General features: G+C 34.5%; 1 protein-coding gene across 9 annotated transcripts in view; it reads right to left on the bottom strand.

The window, feature by feature from the left end:
* The window catches only part of Aduk (Another Drosophila Unc-51-like kinase), a 76,449-nt gene that overhangs the window by 9,959 nt on the left and 50,423 nt on the right, over window positions 1-16,067 (bottom strand). For 3 of the 9 annotated variants that reach the window (XM_069839704.1, XM_069839711.1, XM_069839712.1), the window contains one exon: window positions 1,453-15,389. The exons of 1 other annotated variant lie outside the window; for it this stretch is intronic. The gene's annotated coding sequence lies outside the window, so the exon portion shown is untranslated. Of the gene's footprint in view, window positions 1-1,452; window positions 15,390-16,067 lie in introns of those variants that run through there. 5 more of the 9 variants (XM_069839707.1, XM_069839705.1, XM_069839706.1 and 2 more) reach the window with 5 other exon arrangements.

The following is a 16,067-nucleotide window of genomic DNA, read 5'->3' as shown; positions in this document are numbered from 1 at the left end:
GAAATCTACACATTTAAATTAAGAGAGAATAAGAATTTGTAACAGAAGTAGGGAATGTTCTATAAAATTAATCTCAGAATTAAATATTATACAGTACAGCATCTTACATTTCTTACATTAAATCGATATAAATTAAGTTATATTACTGTACCTACGTTACTATATTATATACAATATTAAAGAGAAAACGTATAATGCAAGTTGAGAACATATTTTTAAAATATAGCCCAAAACATTGGTCGCAGTTTCTTCTTGGAAAGAATACCTGTAGCTGTGACATTAAGCAATTACATACATACATATATACATACATACAACAAAAGAATATGGCTACACTAAAATGAATATTTTGAATTACTGCTGCGTAATAAAACTTATCCTCAATATGAAGAAATAAATCATTTAGAGAAACTACAGAATAGTGTTGAAGTGGATAATTGATATACATATCAATAAATATGTTTTTATGGTAAAGATACTGTATATTGTTTTATTTAAAGCGCATTAATCCTTCAAAAGAAAGCAAGCATAAGGCATACATGTAGTTTAATTGCAAAAATAGTTCATAAGAAAAACACTCTATTAATATACACAATGACGAACTTGAGCTTTTGGACAGAATTATGTGACCTTCAGTGTAGCAGTGTATTTAACAAACACTAACAATAAGGGATATTAGTTGTTTTATATTTAACCTGATTTAAAAGATTTATTAAATCTACATACTTAGATTTCAACAAACAAAATTTGATAACACAATCTCAAGGGAAAAAATGGAACTCTCTGCATCAAAATCCACAGTTAATTCCCGATTTACCACGAAAATCGTCTGTAGCTGCATTTAGATTGGCAACAGACCATGATTGTTTGGCCAAACACCTGCATAGAATTGGAATATATCAGTCCCCTAACTGTCCATTGTGCAACTCAAACCAAGAAATGGATTCGGAACACCTCAAAATCTGTGCTTCAGTGGCTGGCCATGATAATATCTTTGAAAAATATTGGAGTGCAAGAGGTCAAATGACTTTATTGTCAAACGCCTGGCATTAGAAAACAACAACAACATATTTAACCTGAAAGAAGTTATAATATACAGTATTGTTCGGGTGGTCGCATACCCAGCATTTTGCTGAGACTAGCGCATATCCTTATAACTTTTGAGAGAGCTGAAACATTGAGCTAAAGTAAGAACACATGTTTTCTTAAGACTTGGGGCTTTCTTTTGATTTATCACAACATATAGTTTCCTTGAAAAGAATGTCCATACCTGCTTTAATATTTCTCGGCCCTATTATGTTCAACTATCTTTTATACTGCAAAGTACATGTTTTTATTTTATTTGAGAAAGAGATAGGTTGTCTGGCGAAATATCTGCATTCAAGGAAAGGTTTAGGAACTTTTAAAAGGAAATAATAAACCCGAGGGGATTAGAAATCCATTGACTTTACAAAGACTTGACAGTATTTATTCCATCATAACTGAGCTACTGGTCAAACAAAAATTTATGTACAGAGTACCATATATTGATCGAAGAAAATTCTTCTAGCAAATACCAACACTTATAATGTAAGCTACAAAGAGGGACAAACTTGCAACCCGTTCCATTTTGATGTGATGTGATTGACATATGAATTTGATACTTAACAAAATGCTTGTACAGTGACAAGTGCCAGGTTAAACGATGTTAAACTTTACTCATCTTACATATGTCTAGAGGGATATTGTCAAACCTACTTATTTTACTGACAATACAGCTGATTATTTTTCTTAAAATTGCCTTTGCTACGACAGATATATTCGGACACATTCCTTGTGTAAAGCAAATAGTGTGAGGGTGTGTTTTTCATTAACACACAAACATGCTTACCCCCTGCATTACTGGCGACCACAGTCAACATGGGGTACAAACTACAGAAACTACACAAATATTAGAAAGACTGTTTGAAATTTATGTAATTATTTGAGGAGACCTATAATGAAAATATGGTTACAGTATATCCAAGTAGATCAACTATTTTCATTGAAGTTTAGCATCAAAGAAAAGAGCAAAGTAGTGAAGCTGGTGAAGAAAAATCCCACGATAACTATGTCTATAGTATAGGTAACAGTATAGTTATGAGGAGGATGCTTTGTAATGACGTTCATTTTAGGACTGTTTGGAGGGTTCTTAATAAGGCTGGGTATAATGCTAGAGACTAAGAAAGAAACCATAATTATGTAAGCAAGATAAACCAGAAAAAAAAATTTTGAATTTGCAAAAATATTTGTGGGTACAGACACTAGGGCAAAGTTCTGTGGACATATGAAAATAAATCCAACATCTACTATAATCATGGCAGAATATTAGTGTGGAGAAGGCTCAACAATGAGTTGGAACTATAGAACTTGACAGCCAGTCAAATATGGGTTTGAGGAGTGTAATGATGTGGAGTTGTGCGACCTGAAGCTGTATAGGACATCTTGCATTTACAGAAGATAAATAGACAATTTTGGTTATTTGAGCATTTTGAAGGAACATCTGAAAATAAGTGCTGAAGGTTGGGCTTAGGAAATAACTTATATTTCTTAGATATAGCAAACCTACGCACACCTCACACTTTAAGAACCCCAGCTCAGTCACCAGATTTAAACCCAAAGGTAAAGTTCTGGAATGTGCTCAAAAACAGGGTGAGAAAACATATAAGAACTAAAACACACCTGAAGAACATTACTGAAGGAATGGGAAAATATGAGCTCAGAAGTGACAAAGAAATATGTTCATTCAATACCAAACATGTTTACATCAGTTATCTGAAGAAAAGAACTGATAAAGGCACTGAATTAATTATATTGTTCGTGTCTGGACACTTATATCATCTTATAAAAGATTATTTTCATTTGTATATCTTTAGACATTATAGTACCATCAAACAGGGTAACTTTAGACATATTTTACTTATTTTTCTGTGAAAAAGTTGAAGTACTGCAGGTACAGGTATCAAATTATTATACGAAATTAATCATTATTTTAGCATAACACATAAGCCACTAATTGTTTTATATTAGTAACCCAATTTGAAATATAAATTATTTAAATGTGTCCAATGTTTCCCCTAGGAATGGGGCAACTTTGAACACTGGTAAGAAATCCACACTGGCTGTAGCACTTTAGATGCTGGGGAAACATTAGACATACCAGAAGTTAGCTCTGAGGTAAAAGTAATAATCAAAACACTAATTTTCAAATAATAAAAAATAATGTAATACTTACTGATAATAAACTTGAAACACAAATAGTAGATTATAAAATTGGCAATACTTTAAAATAGACTTAAGCAACTATTAACAAATATTAGCTATGCAGAAAAATTATTTCTTCTTTACTGTAAACAATGCAATTTTTTTCACATAGATCAGATCACTAGAAACAAAGTTATGAGTTAAAATACAAATGAATGCGTAAAATGTTTTTTGTCCTTATTAACAGAATGCATAAAAATTGAATTCAGAGAAAGTTAGAACTGAGGTATATCATCAAATACCAAAATTACAATTATTTTCTGACATATACAGTCTAAGGTTTAATATATTTTCAAATTTTTCATTGGTTCACCATTGAAAATAATACAAATAATTCTGCTATTTTTCAAGTGAGTAAGAGAAGCATCAAGTTGACAGTAAACTGAGCTAATATCAACATTATCTACATCTTCGGGATCAGCCCATCTGAATCTATTTTCAGCAGTATGTCGAAGGAAGATAACTGCAAGAACCATCTCATACTTCTTTATAATTTGGCCTGCATAACTCTTCTTCTCTTTTGGTGTTTCATATTGGACAACTATCCAGTTGCCTGCTTCGTATACTGGTACATCTGATGAATATTCTGGTTCTGGTGCAGAAACTGGTTCATGATGCTTTTCTCGACAAGGACGTTTACTTTCCCATGATGTCAAGGTTGCTGCATTTGTGTTAGATAGATACTCTTTTCTGTGTGTTATTTGAGGCACTAGTACTATTTGTAGAAGATCCTGTCAGCAAGTCATTGCTAGTGATACTTTTCCCTGGTGGAACACTGACTTTATTTCTCTGGACTACTCTTTTTGGTGTCTCATTTCTCATATTCTTCTGAATGTCTTCAACAGCATTGTATACTACAGAAGAATTAACAATGGGTCACGCATCTGGTATCTTTTTCAGGACAATGTTTACATCAATTAGATGGAGTCCACATGTTCTGAAACCCGATTTCAGGTTTTTGCTGGCTTGACCATTTTCATGCAACTTACACATCAGTTGGTTTAAGAGCATTGGAAACTGATCTTTTGGTAGACAAAAGTTAACCTTCTCCCAGATGATTTCTTCCATTGCAAAAGAATATCACGCCAATACCTTTTAAGTGGCCCATAAAAGGCCACATCAAGAGGCTGAAGGATATGTGTTGCATTTGCAGGGAGGCACAAATGATATATTTAGAGCACAACAATCTGCCAAGACTTGTTTAGAAAAATGGGAGGACAGGTTGTCACCGATTAAAATTTTTTGTCCTTCAAGGTTTTTAGCCTAGGGGGACTACAATTGATCGAAAACAGCCACTGAAACATATCTCATCGAACCATCCTAATTAGTGATTATATGCTGTACTCCTCCCACATGTTCTGTGCCTTGTAGACAACATATGGTGGCAGTAAATTGCCACTAACTGTGCCTGCAAACATGATCGAGATTGCTGTTTTTGAGCTGTTTAAGATTCTATCTGGATATTTTATGCCCCTCTTGAAAATCAGCTTCTGTCTGCTGGGATCGTCATTCAAATTTGTTTCATCATAATTTAGGATATGACTTCCTGGAATTCCGTCTGATGTTTCTTTGAAGTTTGAAAGAAAACTTGGATTTCTTCAGATGTGATCTTTGCACACTTTGCGGAGATATTCTGGTATAATCTGGATGATAACATATCAGCGTTACGCAGCAGAAAACTTTGTACCCAATCTTCTCCTGATAAGTTATTTCTGAAGCGACTTTCTGTCTTGCCACAACTGTCAAGAGATGCTTTCACTAAATATCGTAGGTCCATTTTACTAAATGGAAAGCCCCAACTTGACACCAAGATTAAATTTTCAGCAAACATCTTCTCTTCCTCAGGAGTGAAGATACACGGTCTCCCAACAACAGGAGCATTGGACTGAACATCTTTCGAATTAATTCTGTATGAAAGGGTTGATTTTGAAACTTTAAAATGTTTTGCAGCTTCCCACAATGACATCTTTTTCTTCTTTACCGCACTTATCGCTGCATTCATAGAATCTTCAGTGAAGTTTTTGTAGGCTCTAGTACCTGGTTGACCAGAATTAGGATTGCGTGGCATTGATATAGGCCCAACTGTAGCATACAAATCCTAGCAAAAAAGTGAATTATGTTAATTTACTGCAATGTTTCAGAAAATTAAAAATTAATTTAGTAATGGACTTATATTAATTTAGTAGGAGCTAATAAGTTTATTACTATAAAAAAATGTTAATATCCTAGCAAAAGAATGTTAGGCACATCAATTTGCTAGAACTTTTTACAAAACGTAAGTTTAATAGTATATTAACTTAGAAGGAGCTAAAGACTCTTACACAAAAATGTTTGTCTATAAACATAATGATAAATTAATTATGGTTAAGTTTTCTGTATTATTTTCCTATGTGTGTGTGAATTCGAAGTGTCCAAAGTTACCCCCAAAATTTGTTAACCTCGTTGTAGCTAACTGTACCATACTCAACAAAAATTTTTTTATAATATACATGTACACTATTTAAATAATGCTATTACTTGTTTTTTAATTGCTATACACCATAATATAATATAAATAATATGAAAAGTTAGACATACCTTCGAAATTATCAAAATTAAACACCTTCGAAATCCCCTCCAAAACAGTGACTATTCAGCGTTTTCCGAATCTCACCGGACCAGTGGACAACAATGACGTCACTGCAGCGAAATAGGAACAAAACTGCTAGAAGGTTCGATGGCTATCATGGCAGCTGTACAAGTTGTTGTCTGTGCTACGCTAGCAAGATTTTGCGAAATTTCCATACCGTCATCTCTTTCAAAGAAAAGAAAGCATAAAAAATTTATTTCTTGAACCAGTAGGCTAATAATAACTGGTCCGTTGACATGTTCGTTCAGAAACCATTAACATATTGTTTTTATGTTATGCTCATTACAAACAATACAGCAGAACACATCGCCATGACACAACAGTGCATGATGTCATTCGCCTGCTAATTCCCGCCCTATACAAGAACCAATCAGATTCACTGATGGCTGCTGATGGAGACTGCCACCACAAGCTGATGGAACCGGTGCGACACCAGTGGAGCATCAGTGACGTCATCGTTGAAATTTGGAACACCGTGATGCCATCAGATTGCTCAGCGCTGAGATTCGGAATACGCTGATATGCAACAGATTAAGATGGCTGTGGCAGAGAACATAGAGTTACATGTTCAGTAACACAATAAAAACAAAAGTACCTCTTCCAATGATGAATTTTACCTTTCAGAGAGAATTAAGATAATAGCTGTAATCTGTCCAAAGTTACCCTGCAAGTCCAAAGTTACCCCATTTGACGGTAGTAGGTTTATTTTCTGAGCAGAGAAGTTACTTTTTAATATGAAATAGAGTAAAGTTCCAACTTCAATCAATCAATCAATCAATCAATCAATCAATCAATCAATCACTGTGGCACATCAAAGCTCAGAAGGATTTTAGCCTTAATCACAATTTTCGAATTTGAATTCTCTTAATTTATTATGTAAGTGAAACGACATTTAATGATGTAACAGTTTTGTCCAAATACTTACGTCTGCCACTATACAGAGCTATTCATAAGTCTGTGAAACATTAAAAAAAATTCGTAACTGCTAAACTACACAATGGATAACACTAAAATAAAGAGAAACTCTCCAAGTTTTGTTACATACCTCACAGATGCTCAATGTATCCACATTTGCTAATACAGCATACATCCATCTCATCCCATACAAGCTCCAGCATGTCACGGTGAATCAGAACCATGGCAGCTGTAATCTGGTGGCGAAGTTCCTGGAGATCAGCGGAGGCACATAGACAATATCCTTCCCAAATCCCCACAAGAAAAAGTCACAAGGAGTTAAATCCGGTGATCGTGATGGCCACTTCATTAACGTGTCATCTTCTCGTCCTGTGCGTCCAATCTATCTCTGTTGAAAATTTTGATTGAGATACTCTCGGATGTTGCTGTGATAGTGATATGGACAACCATCTTGCTCAAAGATGCAATCATTGCTGTCTTCATTAAGCTGAGGGATCAGCCAATTTTGTAACATGTCCAAGTAAATCATCCCAGTGACGGTGGACTCTACAAAGAAAAATGGTCCATACATCTTCTCTTTCGAAATCTCACAGAAGACATTCACTTAAGGTGAGTTTCGCAAATGCTCTAAAACTGTGCAGGGATTTTCAGTCCCTCATATGCGCACATTGTGCCGATTAACTTTTCCGGAGAGATGAAAAGTTGCTTCGTCATTAAAGATGAGAAAGTCAGCGAAACCGTCAAATCTTTGATGAGGTCCTGGCATATTTCAACACACAAAATGATTGCTTATATTTAGTAAACGCCATTTTGCCACTATTGATAACTACTGCCATCTAGCGATAAATCACTGCAACTAAGCACGGGCTTTTCTTATTAAAAAAAAACTTGGAGAGTTTCTCTCTCTAATGGCATATCAATTACCATGATCTGTTGCACACTTTATTTATTATTAACCTTTGAAATGTTTCACGGACTTATGAATAGCCCTGTATTTCACAAGCACCCTTAAGATACAAATCAATATACACTATTGTCTGTGAAAATTACAATACCATGAAGGAATCATGAAAACTGAATCAAATTTATTTTACATATTACTAATATTGATGTACACAAAACATTAATGTTTCAGACCAATACACATGAGTACATCATTATTATTTTGTGAAACCTCCAAGAGCTGCAATCAGAGCTGCTATATGCCGTGGCACTAAATCAAAGAGGCTTTGGATCTCTTCCTGGGGAATGGCCTGCCAGGCTCCTTGTATGTGTGCCCACAGTTCATTGCAGCTGGCTGCTGGAGGTTGTTGATGGACAACTTGTCGACCAACCATATCCCATACATGTTCGAACAGTGGAAGCAGACAATGTTACACCTGTTACAGTGCTCCACCACTGCGCTAACACTTGCGCTGAAGCTGAACAATCCATCACTACCATGCAGACGAGATGTCTGTCATCCCATGGTGTCGTCACAGATCATGATCCACTGCCAGATTTTCGATATGTCCGATTCTCTCCAGTCAACTGCTTCCACACTTGCATCACTGTAGTGGCATGATGTTCCACACGAGCAATAATATCACAATACGAAAATTCATCTTCATGCAGGCCAATCATTCATCCCCATTCAAACTCTGTTGTTTGTTTATACTGCGGCCTTTTAGCACGACTAGGTATAGTGACTCTTACAGAAAGGTTTACTGCCTGTTGATTCTAATACACTGCTCGTCTGGCTCCACAACTGCCCTCTATTTATGCACCTACCACGACAGTTCAGAGATGCAAAATCATTTTGAAGTACTAATCACTTGCTTGTCATACCCTGCATTATATTTAGTATAATTCTCACATGCCTATCTATGTCCCTTCATGGTGCACTTTTTACAGACAATAGTGTATAAAACACTTCTTACATTGGCTGGCCTCAACACTGGTCAGGATATAATACAAGTAGCTTTTTTATATTTTCTAGCAAAATATTACACTTTCTGTCACTAAATACAGTTTTGTATGCATAAAGTTGCAAAATGAGAAATTAAGTAGACAGCAAAATTGGGTTTACCCATTTAAAGCATTCATTTACACATATGTAAGTAGACAAAGAAACAATGGAAATACTTTCACTAGATTTGAAAGAATGAGCAAATTAAAAAAAAATAGGAACCACTTATTTTTTTTTGGACTCTCGAATCCATTAAAGCTACGAGTTCAATGACTCTAAAGGGAAATTTGAAGATTTCACTTGGCCTTGGGAATTCTGGAATATTGGTAGAATGGATGGTTTGAATTTTTCCAAGTCCTTCCTGGAAAACTTCTCTATTGTTTCCTCATAACACCTCAAAAGGACGATCCAGCGGTAGTTAAATCGTGTAAAACAAAATAATAAAAAGAAATTTTTATGAAATATGAAAATTTTACCAAAATAATATGAAATATGATTTTTTTTTTTTTTTTTTTTTTTGGCTTTAATCGTGTTCTAAAAATCATGAATTGTGAAAAATTCTTCTTTCCATTTCATTAGCAGGAATGGTTTAGAATATGAAATTTCATATTTTGTCTGTTTAATCAACATATGAGTTGTGCAGAACAAAAGTGGTGTAAGTCAAAATTGGGTAATGAGGTTTAAAGTAAAAATTCTGTAAAATACAGCGCAAAAGTAGCAATTATTATGCCCTTTTTGCTATCCACTGACTACTAATTGTTTAAATAAATTGAATATTAATTCCTACTTTGCGTTGTATTTTACAAAATGTTTACTTTAACCTTCATTACCCATTTTTGACTTACACCACTTCTGCTCTGAACAGCTCATATTATGCTAGTTTTTTTTGTTACATTGTTAGAATTTTCAAAATTACCTTCAAAACTTAATCACAACCATAAAAATTATATATACATTACAATTTACTGATGAAATACAATATTTATCTATGATGTCATGTAAGTTTGTGGCATCCACACAAGTTCTCAAAAGATGTATCAGGACTAGGGAAATTTAGATTATACCACCATTTTCACTTAGTTGACAATACTATCTAGGAAAAAGATGTAAATATTATAATTCCTACTGAAATATTTTAAAAGTATGTTTTATTTTATTAAGATATATGCATCTAAAGTAATGTGACCAGAATTTCTGCAGTTCAAAACAGGACACTTACTAATACATACTACAGCTTCGCGAAAAATTCTCTCTCCTAATATTACAAAATTCAATACTGGAAATAGAAATTTAATAAAGTATTTTATCTTAAAATAATATAAATGCAATGTAGGCAATAACTGTTAGAAATTTATCACAAGCCTATATATAACAAAATTACAAAATCGGAAAAAAGTGAAAAATTATTATATTCCTCATAACATAAAATACAAAATTACATTAGTATACTAATAACACTCCTATTGGGCAACAATTTTTTATGACTGAATTTACATAAAACAATTCTTATTCTCATTCAAGAAACTGAAGTATTGGGAACTGGATTTAAAATTAACTTTGTTACTAACAATGCCCACCTCTGATTGAAGTTCTGGCTGATATGTACATCTATTATCAGTCAGTACATCTCACTTGACGAAATGTATTAGAGGAAAAACAATTGAAGACATTGTTACAAAAACAACCCTTGTCAAATTGCTATTTTTCAGAACAATAAAAAATAAAAGAATAACACATGTCAGCTATTTCCGTTCAGCTGGTATTTTATCCTTGTGTCTATTGCACTTGACCTGGGCCGTTTCGGAGTCTATAAACATTTAAAATAGTAGCAAATGTGTCCTTAACTCAATTTCATTAAAAATAACTAGGGCTGTTTTTGTAATAATGTCTTCAATTGTATGTGTACACCTGAAGTCTGATTAGTGTAACATGTAGCTAATCGGTGATGTATGCAGTGAAGGGGAAAAGAAACTACCCATTATCTCCTGATCTAGTTGTCTCATAAGTGATGCCTTCTTGGTATCACTTGTGAGGTTCAGACCTGTCTTCGGACAGTTGACTAAACAACAACAACAATGCCTCCAAAGTCAAAAAATGGGACTATCCTGTTGAAAACGAGACACCTGGGAAAATAGGACATCTGGTCACATTACCTAAAGCACCAATTTTGTAAAGAAATTTATACTGGACTATGTATTCTTATTTTAACAATATTTTGAATCTGAATAATTGAATAATATCATTTGCGCTCGATAGGCCTAATGACATGTTTTATGTTGTCTTAAACAATATACTACAAAACTGCAGTGATTAGCAATGAGTGGACTATTTGGAGAGGTAATAACATGACTGAAAATTACAGAACGGGAACGGTAACAGAAAACCAAGCCTGTTTTATGGCACAGAAGTTATGTCTCAATCACATATTCAGAAAGAAACAAAAATGAATGCAATAAGTACACTTATTATTTACGAACTTGGAAAAGGCACATGATTTTTTTAATTATCAATTATGTGATATCTTGAGAAAATGTACAGAAAAAAAAGATGTAAGAGATTTATGCAATAACACAACAAATTTAAAAGAATGCGTGTTATTTCAAATATTGCTTAAAATACATAGGTACTGTAATATACATACATACAAAGCGCTTTGGAAAACTAAGAATAAGAATAAAATGGTTTCAGATATGAATTGCATTTCATTTCTGTACGCAAATGATCACAGTATAGTGTAGAGATTGTCATCTTACATAGCATAACAATACATGAGAACAGCATTAAAACTGAATATGGTGGCAAGAAATCTAATGGCAAAGTGACAGGTCTGAAGAAATATCAGAAAGTGGAACAGTAAATAATGTAACTGTACAAGTAGTTGACAATTTGCAGTTAAACATTAATGTATAATGTTTGTGATGTCAATGATTATGCCAGACACAATCCCTTTATGTCACACTGATTAATTTTAATACACCCAATAACAATGGAATAACTAACATTTAAAAGTTCAAGCATATTAGGGAGTAGTGAAACTATACTATTTTGTTGTGAATATACACTGACTGACAAAAAAAATCACGCACCAAGAGGAGTTCTGGGAATTGCATGAAACCTGATATGGGTGATCGTAACATTGATGTATGTAAATGATTACAATATTAGATCAAAGTAATAATTGTATTGCTGAAAACTGATCCTCTGAATTGAGACTCTAGTACCCTATTTGTCCATCTCTACTTTGGATACAAGCTGTAATACGGGCAGGCATGCAGGCATAAACATTTCGTACGGTATCCTGCAGCATATCTGTCCATATTTGCTGCAACAGGTTCTCTATATCTTGTTAACTCCTAGGCAGCTGAAGTTGGCGTCCCAGATGATCCCAGACATGTTCGATTGGTGACAAATCTGGCTATCGTGCAGGCTATGGAAGTGTGACAACGTTGCGGAGGCATTCCTGTGACACCCTTGCTGTGTGCAGCTGAGCATTATCCTGCTAGAAAAGACCTCTTGGAAATCCTGCCATGAGTAGCAATACATGTGGCCGAAGGATGTCTTGCACATATCGCTGCACTGTTATTGACCCTAGGGGTGATGACTGTCGTACGTGATGGCTCCCCAGACCAGCACGCCAGCAGTGGGAGCGGTGTCATATGCACAGCAAATGTAGGATTGAAACATGCACTACAAGGTCTTCAGACATGAACACGACCATGTCAGAGCTCAAAGAGAACCTGGATTCGTCACTGAAGACAACCCGGTTACAATCTTCAGCAGTCCAGTTTTCTCGCTCACGACAACACTGCAAATGGAGGTGACGGTGCGCGGGTGTCAATGACAGGACAATATGTAATGGGCACTGTGAGACCAAATTTCCTTCAGCCAAGTGTTTGGAAATGGTTCAGGCAGACATAGGGGCCTGTAATGATGGTCCTACCTGTCTCAGGATGGTGGGCGACGAAACAGTTGGATCTGTTCGGGCTTGTCGCAGGATCCGATTATCTTTTCTCCCGGTGGTCAGTCAAGGGCATTCTGAGCCCAATCGCTGTGTGTGCATGCCCTCACACATCCACTGATCCCAACACGACCAGACAGTCTGGTCAGAATGGCGTAGGTATCTGGTGATTTGCCGATATGATCATCCAGCCTTGCACTTCCAATAATGCGCCCCCTTTCAAACTCTGTTAACTGGGTAAAGTCTTTTCGATTGCGTCGTAGAGACATGTCGAATGATCGACGACTTTTACACAACCAGAAACAACAGTCAACTACGTTCGAGTAGCCTATGTGAGCCCTTTTATAGGCCACGGATGACAGCAGATTCACGGCCTCTGGAAGGAAGACCATTCAACTAATTACATTACTATGCTAATCATTTGACTATCTCCCTGAGATGTAACTGTATGCCGAGGTTTACAGCAAAATGACAACTCTTTCTTGGTGCGTAATTTTTTTTGTCAGTCAGTGTAATTAAAGAGGCGAGTGTTTTATGAGCTTCTTAAATGTATTATATTTTATAATATATTGCAGGAATGTGTGTTTGCCCAAAATTAAAATCATGTTGATCTAGGTACTGCATAGGTTCCCAATCTTTTGAGTGTAATGGGCCCCTTGAAGGTCATAGTTCATTTTGACGGATCCCCAAAATGTTTTGTGTAATGTATATTGGTAATCATGTTCTACTCATTAAACACTTGCAAAATGTGATGAATTAACTTAAACATTTTCAATAAATTGACAGTGATGTTAAATTTTAATTTTAGCTTTAGAATATAATCTGAAAATACGTAAATACAAAATCATTTTATGTCACATAACATATGCCTACAAAATTAAGGGTCACAAAAACTTTTCTAAAAATGTATGCTACATTTATGGTTTCTTGGGGTGCTGAATCCAAATCTAAATCAGATTTTCTCTATCACATACTATTTTTCCGCAACATGCATTGGCACTTTTAGTAATGTGAATGTAGAGTTATTGAATTTAATGTGAAAAAGTGATGAAGTGAAACCTGTCCTGTGGCAAATATTAAAGGTATATTTTACAAAAATATTAGATTGTCATAATTAACAATTCACATTTAAATTTAAACGTCTATTGAGGTTAATATTTCAGATAAGTTGAAAGTATATATTATAATAAAGAATTGTTTTATAATTTCAGTCAACAACTTATCAATTAATACAGAAAACAATTTTGTGTTTTTAAGTTTCACATCACAAGGTTATATATCCACAAACATTTTCGAATTTTTAAACATCACCTTCAGGCGGAGATACAAAATAGACCAATTGAACATAGGTGAAATGCAAGAAATATATACAGACACACACATTATTAATAAAACTGTTTAAAACCAACATGACATAAATTTGTTTCCAAGTCATTTCTATATAATGAAACATTTTATAAAATTTCAAGTTAACAGTCATTCAAAGTGATAAACACACTATTTGAATCTCTTGATATTATAAAATAAGTTTCAAATATAAAATTGTATGTGTGTGTTGATAATTAAAATTTTGAAATTTCAAAGCCAATAGTGATGCCGTCTTCAGACGATGGTTACAATTGAAGAGTCCACTGCAAGAATGATGGATGTCACTTTCTTGTCGAAAATGAACCCAGAGTGTCAATGCATAGCTTAAGACATATAGAATGTACATACAGAGTTATATGGCATTAACACTGATAGTTATTGTCCAGTAATGATCGGAAAATCACAGTTAAGCTTTGAGCGCTAAGCATTTCAAACTTTCAATTGCTTCTCCTGCAAAATGTATTCCAAATGACATCCATCATTCTTGCAGTGGACTCTTCAATTATTGGTGTTCTACAAGTTTATCAGCCACTCGAATTGATGAGGTGATTGTAACATTTGAAATTAACCGAAATGTGATTTTACGAAACAATAATTAGAAAAAGCAAGAGTTATGCTTTTTTTTTTTATTAATACTTACGATGTTAAGAGGAAGATGCAGATTTTTAAAAAATCGAAAATATTTGTGGATATATAAACTTGTGATGTGAAACTTAAAAACAGAAAATTGTTTCCTGTATTAACTGAAATTATAAAACAATTCTTTATTATATATAAATTCACATTTAGTCAAATGCGTTATACTGTCTTTTTCTCTTCATGGTGAAGTTCATTTGTTGCTTTTCTTCTTGTATGAGATTCAAGCTATGTTCTTTATGGCCAGTGTTTTTGTTCCCAATGACTGCTTCTTGCTCTGCCGTCTCATTCACAGAGGCAATATGGAAACTTAATACTCAGCCTGCTGACCAAGAAGCATGCACAACTCTCTCAGATGTCCACAGATCATTCAGTTATGATCTTTATATGTTGTCTTTGTAAGAATCAGTTCAAGATTCTCTTAAGTTTCTTTGAGGTGTACTGAATGACAAACAGGTAACGAAGCATACTTGTTGCAATTGTGCAAAATCACTGATCACTGCCTTCATACTTCTTTTGGAGGAATCGATAAAAGTCTCCGTTCATCTACTTCGTACTGAGCATTAAACTTTTGTATCAAACCAGGAATATCAATGCAGTATATTAAGGCACCCTCTTGTGAAAAGTATGAAGTAAATTTCTCTTCTCTACACCTGTACCAATGAAGAAATATTTCTGGTGTCAACAAATTCATTTCTTTTAATCTGGAGCAAAGAACTCAGCTTCTTCCATGGGTAATCCTACATCTCTTGCTAAATCATTGAGTAAACTCTTCAGGACTTTCACTCTCTACATCACACAGCCTTCTAGATTATGTTTCTGATGTTCATCAACAGGTTAGTACAAAATTTTACATTACAGCACTGGGTTATGGGAGCAGCAAAATCACCAGTATATTAATATTATAGTTTTGTGTAAAAATGGTTCATGATGTGCCATTTTTGTCTTCACCACACAAGAATATATAAAGGAAACTAAATTTTAAAAAAAAATTTTTTTCATTGCAGGCCTGTGTAATTCTTAGCTGTGAAAACTGCAATAAATTTTTAGAATTGCCGTAAGGTTATCAGTGGGATTGTTCATGTCTTTCCTGTGAAAAATTAAACCAGTTTTTAGGCTTGCCATAAGCTTATCACAAAATATGTCTAATGCTGTGTGCTGCTAGAGAAAGAATCAGATGCAGACAGTCCAAATCCACTTGTGATGTATTTACGTAAAGATTATTATTTTTTGGTCTTACAGAATATAATCTGTTATGGTAACAATTAATATTAGAGGGGAAAAATTTGCTCCGGTGCCGGGGATCGAACCCAAGTCCTTGGTTCTATGTA

This window comes from Periplaneta americana, chromosome 11, assembly GCF_040183065.1.
Source record: "Periplaneta americana isolate PAMFEO1 chromosome 11, P.americana_PAMFEO1_priV1, whole genome shotgun sequence".
NCBI classification, from domain to species: Eukaryota; Metazoa; Arthropoda; class Insecta; order Blattodea; family Blattidae; genus Periplaneta; species Periplaneta americana.
Note: the sequence above shows the minus strand (reverse complement) of the source record. Positions and strands in the feature narration are given on the sequence as shown.